Source organism: Phoxinus phoxinus, assembly GCF_949152265.1.
Source record: "Phoxinus phoxinus genome assembly, chromosome: 9".
Lineage (NCBI taxonomy): Eukaryota > Metazoa > Chordata > Actinopteri > Cypriniformes > Leuciscidae > Phoxinus > Phoxinus phoxinus.
In genome coordinates, this window is record NC_136884.1 from 2,690,353 (window position 1) to 2,706,227 (window position 15,875).

Genomic DNA, 15,875 nt, shown 5'->3' on the forward strand with positions numbered 1-15,875 from the left:
TTATTCATGGAGGACCAGGCGGACTCGTCCCCATCTTGAGCTGAACACCAGACACTCGGTCCAGCGCTAACATGTGCATTCAGTTTCATGTTTGCGATACTGTGCGAAACGACCTTGCACCATGTTCATTCCTGCACAAGTGCAACCTTTCGGTCTCTCTCTTGAATCCAACACGGAAGAGACTGCAATTCATCGACTGGCCACTAGAGACAAGGTTGCAAAAGAGAGTCAATCCCATGTTAATATGCCAAACTTTACAGCAGAAAAAAACATGTTTACAGCCTTGTACAAAAAGTGGTTTTAGTCTATATAGCTAATTTTGCCCTTCATGACAAATGTGAGAGGGGTTAATTTTTTTATAACTCACCCGTTTAAATTATATTAAGCCTTAAAGTTGTGCATAATTAAGGGCGTGGCCACTTGAGTGACAGGTGGATTGCCGCTGCAGTCACTACTAGCCGTGTGTCTGCCGTCTGTTAGCGTCACGTGACCTCAGCTAATCCGCCTCGCTGCCCATTTTTCGTTTTTCCGGGAGTGACGTCTACTTTGGGCTTCAAAAATGCTCTTCAGAAACACTACAGGAGACGTCACGGACTCTACGTCCATTTTTTTTTTTACAGTCTACAGTCAAGCCAAAAATTATTCAAACACCTTAAATGTGACCCTGGATCACAAAACCAGTCACAGGTCACACGGGTATATCTGTGATCAAAATGATCGATTTTTCTTATATGCCAAAAATCATGAGGATATTGAGTAAAGATCATGTTCCATGAAGATATTTAGTAAATTTTCAACTGTAAATATTTAAAACATGTATTTTTGTGAGTGAATGCAGCACAATCGTGAACATAAATGCACAACTTTAAATGAGATTTTCTCAATGTTTAGATTTTTTTGCTTCCTCAGATTCCAGAGTTTCAAATATTGTCCTATCATAACAAACCATACATCAATGGAAAGAATATTTATTCAGCTTTTATATGATGTATAAATCTCAATTTAAAAAAAATTGACTCATGTGACTGGTTTTGTGGTCCGGGTTCACATTTTTTTACTAGATGGTACAGGACACTATAGTTAATTTATGCAAGTTAGGATAGCAAGGTGTCTGAATACATTTAGGTGTGACTGTATGTTCCTGCACCATGTTGTCTTGATGCATTACTGATGGTGCGTCTCAATACTGAAGCTCGATCACACAACAGGTGCGTTTCCATCCGTCCTGCTGTCTGGGAACACGCCGTATCGCAGATAGGATTAATCAAGCGATGCTAATGCCCGGAAACGCCAATGATGGAGGGAGAGCGCTTTGGGGAACGAGAGCGCTGTGTGTTTGAGGACGGGAGAAATGGGAATGTTTCTCTTCGCTAAACGCTGGTCTGCATCTGCACGTCGTTTATCACCTGTGCGGGATGATGGGAGGGAGGCGATCTCTGTCTTACATAACAGCCTGGAAGAGGCATGAAGACATTATTCTCTTAATCTGAAGGGGCGGCTGGAACATCTCTCTTCTTGTAGCAGACGGCGAAAGCAAATGCTTAAAGCTGATATATATATAGTGGAAATGGTCATGCTTCGTCATTGTAAAGCATCTGGGCTGTTAACTGAGAGGTTGTAGGATCAAATTTGGATGCAGAAATGCAAAATATTTTAATAGTCTCTTAAAGGGTTAGTTCACCCAAAAATGAAAATTCAATCAGTAATTACTCACCCTCATGTTGTTCCAACCATGCAAGTCTTTCGTTCATCTTCGGATCACAAATTAAGATATTTTTGATGAAATCTGAAGGCAGTCTCACTCCTCCATAGGCTTTCAGAGGGACCCAAACTCGCCGGCCCAGAATAGTTATTTAAACATCGTCACAATAGTCCAAGTGACTACAGTGGCTCTGCATTAAGTTTATCAACAACAAAAATAACGACTTTATTCCACTATTCATTTCCTTCTCTCTGGGCCTCGAGTAAGTTCACGTAGTGTTTTTGCGCAGCGCGTCTGTGTTGCACGTAACCACGCATCACACACATGACCAGCGTCGGCCAATAGTGAGTCTACGTGGTGACGTGCAACACAGACGTGCTGCGCAGTATTGACGTCGTATGATAAACTTAATGCAGAGCCACTGTAGTCACTTGGACTATTGTAACGATGTTTAAATAACTATTCTGGGCCGGCGAGTTTGGGTCCCTCTGAAAGCCTATGGAGGAGTGAGACTGCCTTCAGATTTCATCAAAAATATCTTAATTTGTGATGCGAAGATGAACGAAAGACTTACATGGTTGGAACAACATGAGGGTGAGTAATTACTGATTGAATTTTCATTTTTGGGTGAACTAACCCTTTAATGCAGAGTTATTTATCTGTCTGTTAGTTGTGTATTGTGTTTGGTGGCTGTATGGTCGGTGGCAGACCAGTTTCCCTATCGGGATTAATAAAGGTATCAATCAATCAATCAATCAATCAATCAATCAATCAATCAATCAATCAATCAATCAATCAATCAATCAATCAATCAATCAATCAATCAATCAATCAATCAATCAATCAATCAAACAAACAATCAAACTACATATTTTTAACTAGTGTCTTAATGGCTATCCAGTCTTACGGATTTAAGGATGCCTTTTACGGCTTATCTAGTTTGTCTTGTCCACCAATCTTCAATCAGATAGTCTTAAGATGTGTCTGTGTTTAAAAAAGTTTTTTTTTGTTTGGACTATTTATCTTATTTTTTTGGACTAGGGCTGCACAATTTTTACATAATTTAAAAAATGTCAATCGGATCACAAGTGGACAATGCAGGTATAAACGGGGTTTTAAGCGTTTCAAGCTTTCCCACTTTCGACCACTTCCAGAAATAGTCAAAAAACGCATTGACCGGATTGCTCGCTTATGTGGTCGAATGCGTTCAAACAGCCACAAAAGACCATCTGCTCTCCGCCTACTGACCTAATGCCTAAACATTATGGGAAACAAAAGCTGCTGCTCTCCGTATGTTTTACTGTCATCTCCGGTCGTGTTCATATGTAATTGGTGCGAGCTTATTTCGTTCATTAGATCGAAAGATCTGAAAAAGCCGATACATTTAGACCCTCCCCTTGAAGAAATCAGGACAGAAGTGGATAAAAGAGACGGATTAAAACACCAGGAACGGGAATGTGTCTCCCTCGTCTACTTGTGATCCAATCGACCAAAACGAATCTTAACACCAGATGTAAACATGGCCTAAAAGTCCACCGATTATTGGGCAAACTCGCTCGTTCACTTGTCTAATCAAATACCCAGTTACTAGTCAGCCATCTTTACTCATTCCCAGTTGTTTCCCGTCCTTGAGTTAGTCATGTAAACCTTGGTTACTCCTGTAATTAGAGAAATGTGGTGATTCACCAGTAACTTTGTGCGTTCGTTTAATCGTCGCACAGATTTTATGCTCTTAATGTTTGTTTTGCTCTCTACGCCTGTGCGCTGAAGAACAAGCCGTGCTGTTTTTAACAATCAAGCCAAGTTTGTCATCACAGAGCCGTGGGTCGATCCACACCCACGTTTACACACTCTTAACTAGTCAACACATGTGCATTTCCTTTGTAAACAACACAGCGACACGAGCATGTTTACCAATCCGTTTCTTCTTCCGATTCCCGGCCAGATGCTGCTCTTTATTTTTGAGCCATTCTGCTTTTTATTGACTTTATTTTAATAAAAATGTTTGACTTTATGACGAAGTGAGGATGGAATTGACCTATGGCTAAGCCACGCCCCCTCCACTCACTCGGACACACAGTCAACATTTGGTGACAGCTGTCACTTTAGGAGACATTTCACAATTGATGATTTTTGGTGACTACCATATATACCCGAATATAAGACGAGGTTTTTGTCCTTAAAATAGGCTGAAAAATGGGGGGTCGTCTTATATTCGCGATATAGACAAAATCACGGGAGGAAAGGGAGAAATAACAACGTAATTAATATGAAATAGTGAATGAAACGCGACCCATTAACACAAAACCAGCTTTCCCTTCCAAGATGTTAATCTGCACAAAAATCCTGATAATCGAGCCGTCGTCTGATGAAATCAAATACACATAAGATAAAGACAATATCTGTGCTGTGATTTCGGCTATACTTGCATGTAAAATTAGAGAAGCAACACGAGAGAGAGAGAGAGAGAGAGAGAGAGAGAGAGAGAGAGAGAGAGAGAGAGAGAGAGAGAGAGAGAGAGAGAGAGAGAGAGAGAGAGAGAGAGAGAATTAATTATCGGGGGGGGTTTGTCTTATATTCGGGTATATGCGGTATATGTCATCTCGAAGTCACCAAAAGGGCCTTAACTATGCATTGGAGGGTTATTTTAATAATTTTATTGTTGAGAAGGTCGATGAAAAGCTTCAGCTCCAGGCAAAAATTCACAGGTCAGTGTAAACGTGATAAACCAAAAAAAAAAAAAAAAAAAAAGTTCCCCAGTTGTTTTGGTAGAAATTTGTCTAAAATGTTGTGCTTCAATATGTAATTAATGGTTCATGATCAAATTAAATATGTACAGGTCTGAGGTGCATACTGTAGGTGTCCAGGACAAGCCTTTTTACCATCGTTACATGTATTTACATGAATCATTCAGCACAACATTGCTAACATTTGTTATCTCGGTTATTTACAGATACGTTAATGAAGCGAAGTGACATGATGTACAACGCAGCTAGAAGCTAACTTTAACGTTTTCTAACGTTAGGCTAACGTTGCGTTAGAGATGTTAAAGATAACGTTCAAATACGTTGTTGACTTTCCTTAGAACAGATGTAGACATCCTTGTTTAATTGATCAACGTTTAGTTGGTGTTGTGGTCGACCGCATAACTTAATCCAGAGCAGACACTTATCTCGGTTGAGTTGTGGCTTGGGAAAGGGTCGTCGCCTCTCGGGATACCTAGTGTCGGAGTTGATGTGCCCCATGCACACCGTTTGACCATTTTAAACTTAAAATGACAAGAAAAAAACATAAAAACGAATGAAAACTGACTAACTGCAATGCATTTCAATGGACATGGAAGCAGAGAATGTCCAAATGTATTGGGTTAGCTAAGCGCACTGTGATTGGCTCATCGCGTTTGGGGGCGTGGCTTAGCCATAGGTCAATTGGGACGTTCTCCGACTACACGAGCGTCTGTTTCTTGCATTAAAACACTGATCCACTCTTGAATGCTCATTTAAGTGCCATTAAGATGAAATCATCTGATGAATTGCATAAACAGATCCATATTAGACATATTTATGTTACATAATCATTTTAGCTTTCCACGGGGATGGTCATCAGAGATGATTATACTCTAATCATAATCTGATAATAATGATTCTCAGTGTTATGATTAAGCCACTTTATCAGCGTAATAACAGAGCGTCTGTTACTGCGAGCCCACAGACGGCTGCAGTTTCCCGTAACCGCTCGCTCACAACCAGTCGGATGAAAGATTGAAATCACACTTCTCTCGGCATCTCAGAACCAAGAGGAATGAGAACGGATCTGAAGGAGAATGAGGACGATTACACACGGCATTATGGTTATTAATATTTGTTTCGTTCTAGCTTCAGCGGGCGCTGTCGTTCCTCGAGGAATCTGCCCACGCTCCACGAGCCGTGCGATTCACAGATCCGCACACAATGGAGCAAATGAAGTAAATCATTCACCGGTTGTGTTTCGAGGCTCTGAGCCGATATTAACCTCGCCGCCCCAACGCTGACCTCCCTGTGTGCCGGAGCGCTGTAGTGCCACCGCCTCAGGGATGAGACGCACCCCGCTCCTGAATGCACACATTTATCCTCTTACACGTTCATTAATCTACTGAGAACTGTGTTATGCAACCGTGAATGAGAGAAACTGTGTGTTGCAACGCTACTAGTTTGCTTCCCAAAAACATGGTGTCGAAACTAGTGATAGATAGACTAGTCATCGCTGCAGGTTTGGGAACTTTTTTATATTTTTAGAACTTTTTATTTCTATTTTTCACAGAACAAAAGGAACATTATCTGAGACAAGTGATAAAATATCAAGAATAATACTAATAAATACAAATATTCTGTATATATATATATATATTGCTGCACCTAATATGAATGTTCACATCTTAACAAACATGATACAATAATATACAGCCATATAATGATATAAAATATATAATGTATATGAACATTTTTTTTTTAAATATTCTTTATACATGTGCCATCTCTGATTAAAACGATCAGTTTTCAATTGTAATGATGCTTGGGAACATTTTCTAATGAGTTTTCTCCAGATTTTTGCTGTCTACAGTGTTATTGTCCTTAACTAAACGTAACATCATTAAAAAACATTTGTTAATTTAAATAAAATAAACATTAACTGAAATAAAGTCAAATATTTAAAATGAATTGCATGTTGTATTTCAGTTAGTTGCCAAATTGTTTGTTTAGTTTAAGCCGAAGTAATACATATACTAAAACTGGAATGAAATAAATAAATAAAACAACAAAAACTATTTAAACCAGCAAAAAAAATAATACTAAAAGTTAAAGTAAAATGAATATGAGAATATTCAGGTGAAACTCAAAAAAAGATGAAACTAATATATTATATAGACTCATTACATGCAAAGTGAGATATTTCAAGCCTTTATTTGTTATAATTGTGATGATTATGGCTTACAGCTTATAAAAACCCCAAATTCAAAATTAGAATATTGTGAAAAGGTTTTCATAAGCTGTAAGCCATAATCATCAAAATTATAACAAATAAAGCCTTGAAATATCTCACTTTGCATGTAATGAGTCTATATAATATATTAGTTTCACCTTTTAAGTTGAATTACTGAAATAAATGAACTTTTGCACGATATTCTCATTTTTTGAGTTTCACCTGTAAATGTATAACATAATTCAAAATATTAATAAATACTGTAATACCAAATGAATGGTACATAGGCATCTGTCCTCTTGGGGAACATGCTAACTGAAATGAAATACTCTACACAGACTAGCATTATGATGGAAGATCATAATTCATAATTGATTCCAGTATAGAGTTTGACCAAAGATCCTGATCTATTAAACTCGTTTATCTTCTTCTAACTGCCCAGGGCTGCCTGAATTACAGCCCGAAGCAAACAAATGTTGATGTGAATCATGTGAGATGGAGAATTCAGGTTGTGTTGGACAGCAAATGACTCTCGGTTGTTATTTAAAAAAAAAAATGACAGTTTACTTTCTTAAGGTGAGACAAAAACAGGTTTTTTTTTTTTTTTGATTTTGGGATATTTGTCTTCAATAACATCTTCTTTCAGAGTTGTGGTGAAAAAAAGTTAAAAATACACATTTAGGTCTTTATTTTACTAACTTTGTCTGTTTGCGTCTGTAGATTTCTCATTAATTCAACAAAAGTTGGCGTTATAAATCATCATGATCCGCGATCTCTGTCTGCTCCGTCATCACACGCACCGTTAGAAAGCGTTCTCTGATGTACAATGCTGTCGGATCCAAATATGGTCATTTCCTTTTAAGTCCATTTGTAATTTTTTCCCATCTACTATGAGAACACAATGAAAAAAATATTTTTAACCTGGCTTTATCCAATACTAAGATTACGTTTTTATATTTTTTATATGCAAATTAGCGCATATTTATTTAGATATGGCCTAATTTGCATATTTAAACATTAAATTACAGAAAACTTGTAATACATTTTTTTCTCATCCTAATGTAGGTAATCAACTGGGAAAGTTTAATTGTGATATCTGCTCTATTCACCTGTAGTGTCTCGCCTTAATATACGTACTGGTCGTAAAGCATATGATTAATGTTATTCTGAAGAAGAAAACATGTTTACTTCCCAGTCTATCATCAGTGTGAGAGCAGTTTCATTTTGATTGTCGCCAGTATGAAGTGGTTCAGTGAGTGTGTGTGATCATATGCTCAGGGGTCGAGAGGTTCAGCTCTTTTCTCTGTCCTCCGCATCAGAAAAGCATGATGTATGGACTCCGAGATGCTAAAGATAGATTTGCCCTTGCTGACGCCGATTAGCGTGACCACAGCAAATCATCATTCATGATGCCACACTCTTCCTGTAAGAAAGAGGAGAGTCTTCACACACACACTACATGTGACGCAATACCCAAAACTGTATCATAATTACGGTACGCATGCTGAGATCATCTCTGAACAGTCGCTGATACTTCAGTTTTCTCACTTTATGCTGCATTTTCAGGAGCTCGTTTTCTCAAGGACAGTTTCTTGTCGGTAAATATTTGTTTAAATGATAAATAATTGTTTTAATGACTATTAATAATAGCATTGTTAATTATGTTAATACATTATATTGATTAAATAAATAATTATATTAATTCTATATTAAAATAAGCATTTTATATGATTTTTATTGCATTTTACAAAATAAAATGTATAAATATTTTATAAAAAATTTATTATGTTTTTCTATATAAAATATAAAAATATGTTTCTATAATATATTTCAATGTTTTTATATTTTTAGTGTATATATATATATAGTATTCAACTCGAAAAATTTGAATATGGTGCAAAAGTTCATTTATTTCAGTAATTCAACTTAAAAAGTGAAACTAATATATTATATAGACTCAATACATGCAAAGTGAGATTTCCAGCCTTTATTTGTTATAATTTTTATGATTTATGAAAATCCCAGATTCAAAATTAGACTATTGTGAAAAGGTTTTCATAAGCTGTAAGCCATAATCATCAGAATTATAACAAATAAAGGCTTGAAATATCTCACTTTGCTTGAATGAGTCTATATAATATATTAGTTTCACCAAGTTGAATTACTGAAATAAATGAACTTTTGCACCATATTAAAACATTTCGAGATTCGCCTGTAAACATAATTGTACGCCAATTTTTAAGGAGAGCAAAACTTTGTGACAATGACATGATTTAACGAAGACATGTTCATCAGAAGACGACAGCAAACAGAAAAGCGTGTAAAACTGAGCACTGGCGGTGTCTCTGAAGAGCTGCTTTCCCTGCATGCATTGCTGTATTGTGAGCGCACAGCTCATTTAGCTTGATTGGTTTGGCACATATTTCGACTCTGTCCTGACTCTGAGCAGCTGTTCTCTCCGCAGTCTGCAGGGTGTGATGGGTAATGTGTGTGTCTTCGGGGTCTGGTGTGTTGTCGTTCTGACAGGAGTGTATCTGTTGAATGATTTTGGTGCAGTGTCTGTCTAAAAGGAACTATGCTAATCTATATGTGACCCTGGATCACAAAACCAGTCACATGTCTGTGTTTCTTTTAAATAGCCAACTATACATTGTATGGGTCAAAATTATTAAATTTTTTTTAATGCCAAAAATCATGAGGATATTAAGGCTATGTTTACACGGTAACGATCTGAAGAGAAAACGCAAAAGTGGCGTTGCGTTATCACTTTTTATTCTGCGTTTAGACGAGCGTTATGGGGGGGGGGAAATCTGCGTGCGTATGGTGACGTAAAAGTGTGTGAGATTGGATGTAGTGTGCACTCCAGGCGGCTAGGTGGCGATGTGGAGCACTGAAAGTGAAAGACGCTGACACAGTTTGTCATGTTTAATACGGTAAAGCTGCTGCTTTAACCCTCGGCGCTCTTCACATGTCGCTCAAAAATGACAGATTTTTTTTTTTTGGCAATGAAATTAACGCTATATTTTAGTTTGATAATGTTTTGTTATTTTCCTGTACCGGCGCATGCCTGTGATGCAAACGCGTACGCGACGCCTTCACTGTCTAGCAGACTTTTGCGTTTTTACCCTTTAGACGGGAACGCGACGGTGGAGCGTTTTTAAGATTTCCACTCTGGAGGGTGGTTTCACTTTTTTTTGCGTTTTTAAGTCCCAAAAACGCCGTCGCCGTCTAAACGAAAGGCACATCCGATAAAATATGTTTACGTTTTCACCCGCGAGCGTTCTCGTGTAAACGGGGCCTTAATTAAACATCATGTTCCATGAAGATATATAGATACCGTAAATATATAAAACATGTATTTTTGTGAGTGAATGCAGCACAATCATAAACATAAATGCACAACTTTAAAGGAGATTTTCTCAATGTTTCGATTTTTTTTTCCAGATTTTCAATAGTTGTATCTCGACCAAATATTGTCCTATCCTAACAAAACCACACATCAATGTAAAGCTTATTTATTCAGCTTTCATATGACGTATAAATCTCAATTTCAAAAAATGTACCCATGTGACTGGTTTTGTGGTTCAGGGTCACGTATAGTTGACCAATATAAAATGATTCAAACTCCCTAATTGATTCCATTGAACTGATTCATCAGTGAAGCTGTTTCGAGTGCCGTGTGGAAACTGATGAATGTGATTCATAAATCACAGGAGGAGGTTCTTACAAATCATCTGCAGAAGTGCTGTAATCTTTCGACTAAACCCGCGGAGGAGGATGTTGGCTCGTTTTGAGCAGAATCTACACTGCCGTGACTAAGCGAGTCCCGCTCCACCTGTTTGGCACACATGATCATTTCTGATGAGTTCTTCCTCTTAATGAGTCAGTCATCACTTCAACTCCATTCCTAGCAGGAAGAAGTATTTCTGCACGTTAAAGAAGGACCATATCTAAAGAAATGAAGAAATGGCATGGTTTGTTTATTCGACACACGGGTCGGCCACTCATTTGAGATCACATGACCAGTTATTCTACTATTATCGAACACTTTGCCAGTGAAGTAAATGAATCATGGTTGTGCCTGTAAACAGTGTTTGTTTGTACACTGTAAATCATCCTTCCGATAATCTTTGCTTTTGCATGAAACTGCTTCTACGTCGATACATATAAAGTGGAAAGGAAAAATGCTTTAAATAGTTTTACAGCCTTTTTGACCGTAAATGTTGAATCTGAATGTGGAGCAGAGAGTCTGACACTTTTATCTGTCTGTGATATCAGCATTTGTCCACCAGAGGGAATCATTCACCTTTTGATTTGGCTCCTCAACTGGGAAAAACAAAAAAACAGACCATCAAGACCCTCATCAATATATATATATATCTTTCAGCTACAGAAATTATCTATCTATCTATCTATCTATCTATCTATCTATCTATCTATCTATCTATCTATCTATCTATCTATCTATCTATCTATCTATCTATCTATCTATCTATCTATCTATCTATCTATCTATCTATCTATCTATCTATCTATCTATCTATCTATCTATCTATCTATCTGTCTGTCTGTCTGTCTATTGTTCAGTTTGTCTGTCTATTGTTCTGTCTGTGTGTCTGTCTATTGTTCACTCTGTCTGTCTGTCTATTGTTCTGTCTGTCTGTCTGTCTGTCTGTCTGTCTGTCTATTGTTCAGTTTATCTGTCTGTCTGTCTGTCTGTCTGTCTATCTGAGTGTCTGTCTTTATTAAAAGTTTGTAAAGACAATTTTTCCTTTTCTAGTTCAAAAATAAATTAAATTTTTGAATTTCAATTCACTTGAATCCTGAACATAAAATTCAAAATGATTTTCTGCATCAGACAGCAGATCACTTAAAAATAAAATAAATAAAAATAATAAGGCCAAAGAAATCACATGGACTTGCATTAAAGGACCCAAGACCAGAATACAATATTATATATTCTATACTTATTATAAGTAACCACCTAGCAACCGCATAGGAAAAAACACTCTCTAGTAGTATAATGCCTTTGTTTTTTGTGTGTGTGTGTGTGTGTGTGTTTTATTTTGGTGTGGGAAGGGAACACACCACTCGCACGTCCTTCAGATAATGTCAGGTGTATCTCCACACGGCCAGGTGTCACATGACTGCGGTGAATCCTGCATGTGTGATGAGATCCTCACGTCACCTCACGTGTCCAGATGAGGGCAGTGTTGAGCTGATGCCATGTTGATTTGTGTCTCCCCTTCCTCTCAGGACTCCAGCACTAACCACACACACTCTGTGTTTCTCTCTTTCTCTCGCATGTCTACCCTGATCCCCCTCGTCATCTGAGCAGGTAAGACTCAATCTCAATCCGTCACTGCATCCATGTGTCCGAGTATGAATGATGAATCTGTTGATATGACAGCAGTGTGATGTGATGAACAGGCGTACGGGTGTTTAACGCTCGGCGACTGCACACAGATGTGCTAATACATGCCGTTCAGCAGAGGCTTTAGATCATTAGGATTGATTTTAAGAGCACATCTGGTTGCTGTGTGTGTGTTTGGTCCCTAACACCATGTTTTTCTGAGCTCTGCCCGTCTGACAGCTCGTACGACTGCTCAGGGATTTGTTGACATGTTTGAGTGGGCAGTAACAGCTACAACTATTGCTGTATTACATGGTTTTAAATGGGGTTTTAGGTACAGATTTCTGCTCTTCTGAGATGTAATGGTTCACATTTGCATAGAGATGATGGAAAAAGGACCATGTTCTGCACTTTTGGAGCATTTTCATATTTTTTTTCAACTCCTAAAGGGAATAATTAATTTTTTTTGTTGTTGCTATACTTAGAAATAAGTCGACTAAATGGCGACAGGATTTACATTTTTGGGTGATCTATAATATTATTCCAATCTTAATTGGTGACCATTCTCTCATTGATCTTTAGTTAACTAGCGGTTGTATCTTTACGATGTCTATATTTAAAGTTTGGCTCCCCACAGTCATTGAATACCTAGAATTATGATGGCAATTTCTAGGTCTTGGAATTGGAAAAAGCCAATGGGATTGTCTGTAGTGAATAGACTTTTTTTTATTTTTTTTTATAGGCTATTTGTTGTTTTCGAAAGAGCTTTTGTTGAGAAAAACGTGCATTCGAGTCGAAGATTGTTCTTTTGAGTCAGTTCAATGAACTGTTCTTTTGAGTTGGTTCTTTTCAGTGAATCTGAATGATTCATAAGCAAATCAATCTGAATCAAAATGGTGGTTAAAAATCCTTATCCAGCAATCACAAATTAACAGAAAATGATTAATGGTTGTGGTTGGAATAAACGGCTCAAAAAGTCAGTTCTTGTCATTGAATCAGATTCAGAGTGATTCATTAGCGAATCAGTGTGAAACAAAATAGATTTTAAAATCCTTATCCAGGTATCACAAATTAAAAGAAAATTAATGGCTGGAATAAACTTACATTGATTCAGTGATTCATTGATTCAGTGATTCATTAGCAAATCAGTGTGAACCAAAGTAGATTTTAAAATCCTTATCCAGCAATCACAAGTGAATCGAAACGTTGTGGTGGGAATTCATTGCCCAAAAAGTCGATTATTTTCAATTAATCTGAATGATTCATGAATCAAAATGGTTGTTCAAATCTTTATCTAGCAATAAAAATATCAAAATGGGAATTCATCACTCAAAAAGTCAGTTATTTTCTGTGAATCTGAATTCTGTGTTTAGTTAACGAATCAGTCTGAATCAAAATGCTTTATAAAAATCCTTATCCGTCAAGCACAAATGTATCAAAATGTGGTGGTGGGAATTCACTGCTCAATTTTTTTTTTTCAGTTCATTTAAATTATTAATTCATTAGCGAATCAGTGTAAATCAAAATTGATTTTAAAATCCTTATCCAGCAATCACAAATGAATAGAAACTTAATGACTGGAATAAACTGCCATTAATTCAGTGATTCATTTATTCAGTTATTCATTGATTCATTGATTCAGTGATTCATTTATTCAGTTATTCATTGATTCAGTGATTCATTAGCGAATCAGTCTGAACCCAAATATTTCTTTAAAATTATTTTCTAGCACTCACAAATGAACAGAAACTTTAAAAAAGAGCGGGAAATGTCCAGTGTTATGATTGGCTAAGGTCTACTAACCATTTACTGTGGCGATGGCGTTTTAAACGTTAGTTTTATCTGAGTAAATGTAAAAGTATATGCATTTGATTATCCAGATGTAGTAAGTGATTAGACATGGCTGACAGGAGTGTGTGTGTGTGTGTGTGTGTGTGTGTGTGTGTGTGTGTGTGTGTTTATGTCGTGATTTGTAACCGTGAGAAGATAGTGACAGACTCGCGTGGAGATGTTTGTTGATGTTCTCAGTAGAGATGCACTGATAACTCTTGTGACATGGCAATAGCTGGTAATTGTGTGTGTAAAATAGCAGTTATGTTATTTATTTATGTATTTTTATGAAGCGCTGCTGTGCCGTGTCCGTGTCGTGTGGAATTACCATAATTACGAGATGACAACTGAGCTGTCCTCGTCCAGAGTCAGAAATACTTCAGTTTCTATGGCAACACTTATAATGGATCAAAATGGTTTTGATGTGGATCAGCAAAATATTATATCACTGTGTTGAAGTTATTCAAAATCAAATTTGAATGATTTTACTTGACTAAAAATAATTATATAGTTATTATAATAAAATGTACTATTATCTACTTATATTATTATCTCAATTATCTCTCTCTATACATATATATATATATATATATATATATATATATATAGTGAATTATTATAATTATAAATAATACAATTTGAATTTAAAATCTATATAAATTAGTTTAATCATAAATATTGTTTAGTATTTTATAATATAAAATAATATGAATTAAATTATTGTTAAAAGTATTATTAAATAAATACAACATTTCATTCTAAATATTAAATAACTATTTTAATCAAAAAACTAAAATCAACCTTTTTTCCATATGAGTTTATTATATATAATTCTAAACAATAACATTTAATTAAAAATAGTAAATGTGTACATATAAATCACGTAAACTATTTTCTATATGAATTCATATTAATTATACAATAAAATTGAATGTATAATTTACTTAAATCAAATATTATCTTTCTCTACATATCTAATAAGTTATTATAATTATATATACTATATTAAAATTAGAATGTATAATCTATATTTAAATTAGTTTAATAATACATATTATGTAATATCAAATAATATTACAAATTATTAAATTCTAAAACTAAAATTATAACAATTGTAATCAAATAGCTAAAATTACCCATTTATGAACTAGTTTATTATATATAATTGAAATAATAGCATTTCATTTAAAATAATAACATTGATTTATTTAAAATGTATTAATATATAACATGTAAAATAATATATTTAAAATGTATATAATATGATTAATTATTATAATTGTAATTAAATCAGCTATTTAATTATACATTTATTATATATAGACACTAACTGCCTTTTATTGTGAGCGTTTCCCAGCATGCATCTGCCTTCAGTGAGTCTGCAAACCCTTCAGGGTCCTTGATTCTTGTCTGTATGGAAACCTGAATTAGCAGTTTTGGTTTCGGGCCAGTGTTTGTCCCCAATTTTCGCTTTCCATTTCAGCCAAAAGTAATTTCTTTTAAGTTAAACGCAAAGCATCAGCAGGAAAACAGCGAGTCTAGCACAGCCGCCTCACGCCATATGGACTAACAACAGAGTAAACAACCATAACAAAACAATCAACATCCTTCATCATCTCACGCTTTAATGGATTTGATTACGCAGGCCTGAGGGTTTGCAGCTCGCGGCCGGTGTGATGCGGAGGAACGGCAGATAGGAGGCGCTGTTGTCATCACAGTCAGAAGTTCAGGGTTAACATCTGAATATTTGCATGTGAGGAATCCAGAGGAATCTGAATGTCACGTTTCTCCATGAAGGCGCGTTCGCTTGGAGAGAATGTACCCGTGATTCGGGTCTTCGTCGCGTTGCCTGTGCGAGTGTATCATCAATCTGTGACCTAGTTTCTGAGGGTTCAGCTTTAGCTTGCAGGCTCCATACTGAGCCCAGGGCCAGTGCTGTGGGACCAGCAGAACTGGAGCAGGATTCAAGATTCAAGAACTTTATTTGCCATTTGTGTTTGCACACATAGGAACTCTTGTGCGGTTATTGCT

General features: G+C 36.3%; 1 protein-coding gene across 41 annotated transcripts in view; it reads left to right on the forward strand.

The window, feature by feature from the left end:
• Positions 1 to 15,875, forward strand: part of plekha5 (pleckstrin homology domain containing, family A member 5) — a 149,532-nt gene that overhangs the window by 52,327 nt on the left and 81,330 nt on the right. Inside the window, exon 1 of one of the 41 annotated variants that reach the window (XM_079623257.1) lies at positions 11,924 to 11,999. The exons of the other annotated variants lie outside the window; for them this stretch is intronic. The gene's annotated coding sequence lies outside the window, so the exon portion shown is untranslated. Of the gene's footprint in view, positions 1 to 11,923; positions 12,000 to 15,875 lie in introns of those variants that run through there. 41 annotated transcript variants of the gene reach the window in all.